Raw genomic sequence first — 4,691 nt, forward strand, 5'->3', positions numbered from 1 at the left:
CGGTCTCCCAGAAGGCCAGTACGGGAAGACTGCACCTCCCGGCATGCCCTGCAGGCTAAAACGGCTGCCGGAAAACCCCTGCCAGAAAACTATAGCTCCCAGCGTGCCGTGCAGACTAAAAGGGCCGCCCGGAAGCCCGGTGCCGGAAGACTACCGCTCCCAGCATGCCGTGCAAAAGCAACATGGCTGCCCAGAATCTCAGTGCCGGAAGACTACCGCTCCCAGCATGCCGTGCAAAAGCAACATGGCCACCCGGAAGCCCGGTGCCGGAAGACTACCGCTCCCAGCATGCCCGGCGCCGGGGTGGCACAGCGCTCCCTCACCCTCCCGCCCTTCGCTCCGTAGCCATCGCGTTCCGGCCCGCCCCTCTGCCCGCCGCCCGCCCGCCCGCCCTCGGCACCCGCACCCCGCCGCAGCGCCCCGCAGAGCCCCCCCGCCTGCCCGCCCGCCCGCCCGCCCTTTGCACAGATTTCACCGCCCTCGCCTCAGCTCACCCGCCCTTATTTACAGCGCCTGCTGCGAGGCGCAGAGTCGCTGCGTGTCGTGCTCGAGCCGCTTCTCCCGGAGGCTTCAGGAACAGCGCTTTCCTTTGAACGGCGTTGCAAAATACTCCACAGACAAAAAAGAGGCAGAGGCTGCACTTAAAAAACAAACAAACAAACAAACAAACAAACAACCCCCACCCACCTACTTAATGGGACAATTTGCAAGCGTTCCAAGAAGCAGCCCTTCTTCTTTAGGACTTTCCACCTCCTGCCTTTACTGATTGTTAAACGAAATAAACAGGCCAAAGCAAGCCACGCGATTTGCTTGACAGACTGCTCAGTTTTTATTATTCAACAGCACGAGATGCTGGCACACAGTACGTCTGGCACGTTAAAGCATGAAAACGTTACTATTCCCATCACCTTTTTAGCTCGTTTCCTGCAGTGCCGCCAAAGGCTCGTTCCGTTTCGAAAAGAGCCGGCCTTTTCTAGCAGCGATCGCAGCCTAAAGGCTATTCCTAGGGCAGAAAGACTAACGGCTCGCTCGCCTAGGTACCACTTACCTGGCTCCATTAGTTACTACGGGGATTAGCAAGGAAAGCGCATCGCCTTCTCTAAAGGGGAAAGACGCTCTTTTAAGCGCTTCCAGCGACTCCCCAGCATTGTCGTTACTTTGCGCGGCTAGGCAGCTTCTTCAAAGCCAGCTGCAAGAAAGAGTTTGCCTCCAAGGCACAACTTTCTGCTCCCCAGGGGCCGCTCGAGAGGAAAGCGGGCATTCGCCGCCCGCCCTCGGACAAAACGCACGGCAAGCCCTCGAGCACAGCACAAGACACCTTCTCTAGGGAAACCCGCTACTACGTCTCCTTCGCCGCAGGTTTTTCTCGGTATCGTGGCCCATTCGACAAACAAAAGAGGGCGAGAAATGTTTTCATCTGCTCTAAGGGCTTTCGTAGAAGAGAACGACATCGAAAGGAGTTACTACGGGATTTAGGCTCGGCTACGCACGCTACCCCAGCGCCACGGACTCGCTTTCAAGGGTCGGTAACGTGCGCGTTTTTTGCGCTCGTATTCACGGAACGAACAGGCGCTTCCCCGAGGAGGAGCGTTCGTAAAAAACTCTGACGACGCGTTGCGAGGCAGCAAACCTAGGCGAGCAGTTCTTTACTGGGATCCCTCGGCTGACGTTTCCTCGGCCGCACGCTCGCGGTCAAAGGCGTCTTTCTCACGTCCCGCCGTCAGGGCCTCCCCAGCAATTCCCGCAGCGACTCCCCCCTCGGGACAAACAGCTCGAGGACACGCACGGTCTCGCTAAAAGAACAGGGGGGGGGCGGGGGGGGGGGGGACAAACGCGTGCGCTGCGCGTGGCACTCGCAGACCCGATCTTCAGGTCCAGAAGAAAACTCTCTAAAGCGGACCAGGCGGGCCAAAGAGGTCCCTTCTTTGCGCCACGCTTCTTTCCTCGCGCAGACGTCGGCCGCCTCTCCCCGCTCTCACGGGATCCCCTACCGGCAAGGGCACGGCGAAACGTTTCGGAAACGACAGCGTTTCCCAGAAGCATTTCCAACACCTTGGGAAAACAGCCGAAGGAGAGGCTCACGCGGGGCGCGTAACTAGAAAGAACGCTCCGCACAAAGGCCTCAAATGACCAGCCCGGAGCAGGGATCCCGGGCTCTCCGGGAGCGCAGGAGTTCTCACATCCCTACTGAATAGAGCGCGCTGCCCGTGAAACACGAGACGCCGCAGCGACGCCGATCGTCGGAGGGAAGCCTGCAATAAGAGCAAAAGAAAAGCAGACGTTGAGGACAAAGACCAAGCTACGAGCCCCTCGCAATCCAGACACGCTTCTAGATTTACCGCCTATTTCAAGGCGCGCCTTCGGCAATTCCGTCCAATTTATTTTCCCAGAAGCCCGCGGCGAGGACGAAACGCCTCTCAAAGGAAGGTACGGCACAACCGCTCTGGCCTATAAACTACCGGTTTCGACACAGGAAAAGCACGGGGAAAGCGCTCGCGTTCCCCCCGAGAAACCACGTCCAAGCGGACCGATGAAGCAGGCCCCAAGTCTGAAAGCGGACCTAAAGGAGCCCGTTTGGCGGCCACGAGCTGGAACACGCCGTTCTCCTCCTCGCTAACAACCTCCCGTAGAGACCGGCAGCTGTACAGCACCTTCTGCGCTACACGGAGGAGTCGGATACCGGGCAGATGCCGCGTCCCGAACGCGCAACTAGAGATTTGAACGCACGGACGTAAACAAACGCCCGTGACGTAGCGGAGGTCTAGCGTACTCACGTTTACCGTGCGTCGGTTCTCCTGCGCGGACGGGCCGTTCCACCTTCTTTACTCGTTAGCTGACAGACGCCCTAGGAGAAAGCAAAGAAAGGAAGAAATTCAGAACGAAATGAAACAGATCGGAGGCAGCCTCCAAGGCTTTGATCCATCCCCCCAGGCGGCCGAACCCCCTTTGCAAAGGCACATCTCAAAAGACGTGTCCTTCCGCGATCGCTGCGCTCCTGAGAGCCTAATAGTAGATGGTGCTTGTTAAACAGGAATGAGATGGTAAAACAGATGTTTCCCAGTCTCAAAGAGATTTACGGCATCTACGTATTATGATACACCAAAAAGGAAAAACAAGATGCATTTTTTTTTGGGGGGGGGGGGGGGAGGGCGGGCGGTGGGGAAATCCTTAAAGCTTTCAACACCAGCATCTTAATACGGCTTATTTGCACCTTAATTCTGAAGAGAACGAGAAGGGGGGGGAGCTGGCCACAAAGGCGGCGAGGGAAAAAGAGGGAGGCAAAGGCAGACAGAGAAAGGGGACAGCGCAGGGCAGAAGAGGGAGAGGGAGGCAAACGGGCGGACGGGGAGCTGAACAGAGGCGCGGAAACAGAACGAGAAGGCTGCCGAGGGGGACGGAGGGCTGCAAAGGAGCCTGGCGTTCAGCGACGGTATTTTACCGCTCCTCGCGCGTTAGCAGCCCCTTTCAGATGCTTAAGCCCAAATTCTCTCAGCCCTTCACAGCTTCAGTGCCCGCGGCATCTAGTTTCTCCACACTCTCCAATCTTCCTCGCTCTTTCCTGTCCTGCTCAAACCCCCCCCCCAGACCCCTTCTGTACTTACGCGCTTCCTTAAAACAGTATCGCCGAAGTCAACCGAACGGGCTGAGCCGCTCCTCTTCCGCTCGCCGGCCCTCGGAACGTCAGCCTGCAAACGAATCGGACCGCCGAGGTCACCGGCAGAGTCTCCTTTCGGAGCTTCGTCCCCGCCCCCCCCCCAAGCTTTAACGACGGTTTCCCAACCAAGCGGGGCAAACGCAGGGCCTCCCTTCAGCCCCGGAACGGTTGTTATCGCGGGCTCCCAAGTCGCCGTGACGACGCTAAGCGGCAAAGCAAGGCAAAGGCAGCTGGGGGCACAGCTTACCCACCTAGCCGCGAAAATTCCTATTTGAGGCCTCCCTCGCCGCTTTTGCCAGGCAAACGCACCGAAACAAAGCTCCCGACAGGCAGCTGAGGCTGCACACGGACCTCGGGGCCCCGCTAGCAACAGCGACGCCGGAGCCGCCGGGCTGCCAGGCGCTATTCCCCCCCCCACACACACCCTCCCCTGCCGGCCTGGCGAAGCGCGGCTTACGACTCACGAGTGCGGGAAGGACGCCGCCGAGCTTCCCGCGGCCGAAGGCTCCTCGTCAGGAGCGGGCAGAGAACCTTTCCGCCGGCGTTCGGAGTCCCCCGGCCGCTCTCGGCACCCGAGAACTTGCCGACAAAGGGCTGAGGGCGGGAGCCCGCACTTCCTCACGGCAGCACACAGCCGTTCCCCGACGTGCCCAACGCCTAGGAGTAGCGCAATTTATAAAGACAAAAACAGCACCGCTACAGGGCGTAAAGCCAAGCTGAAATTCCGACAGCCAAATCTTCGCGCCCGACAGAACGGGCCATGTGCATCGGCGCCTACAGCTCGAGGCTAGCGAGGCCTCGCGGGCGATGCTTCTCTGGCAGGCTGCGCAGCTGAACTCCTGCGTCTTGCCCGAGAGTGTGCGCTGCCCACAAAAGCACAGAGCGAAGGAAGGAAGGAAGGAAGGAAGGAAGGAAATAAATCGATTCAAAGGTCGGCAGAAAATCGTAACAATCCAAAGTTGTTTCTAACCGCAAAAGCGCATCTAATACACGAGAAGGAGCCTTAATTCCGCAAGGCTTTCACTTTTCTTCTAGC

General features: G+C 58.7%; 1 long non-coding RNA gene across 1 annotated transcript; it reads right to left on the reverse strand.

The window, feature by feature from the left end:
• Positions 1 to 2,782: 2,782 nt before the first annotated feature.
• On the reverse strand, positions 2,783 to 4,207 carry LOC136991359 (uncharacterized). Its single transcript, XR_010883560.1, has 3 exons — positions 4,120 to 4,207; positions 3,603 to 3,686; positions 2,783 to 2,845 (listed from the first exon to the last, which is right to left on the reverse strand). It is a non-coding gene; the product is annotated as an uncharacterized lncRNA (long non-coding RNA).
• Between the last annotated feature and the right edge of the window lie 484 nt (positions 4,208 to 4,691).

Source organism: Apteryx mantelli, chromosome 2 (genome assembly GCF_036417845.1).
Source record: "Apteryx mantelli isolate bAptMan1 chromosome 2, bAptMan1.hap1, whole genome shotgun sequence".
Classification (NCBI taxonomy): domain Eukaryota; kingdom Metazoa; phylum Chordata; class Aves; order Apterygiformes; family Apterygidae; genus Apteryx; species Apteryx mantelli.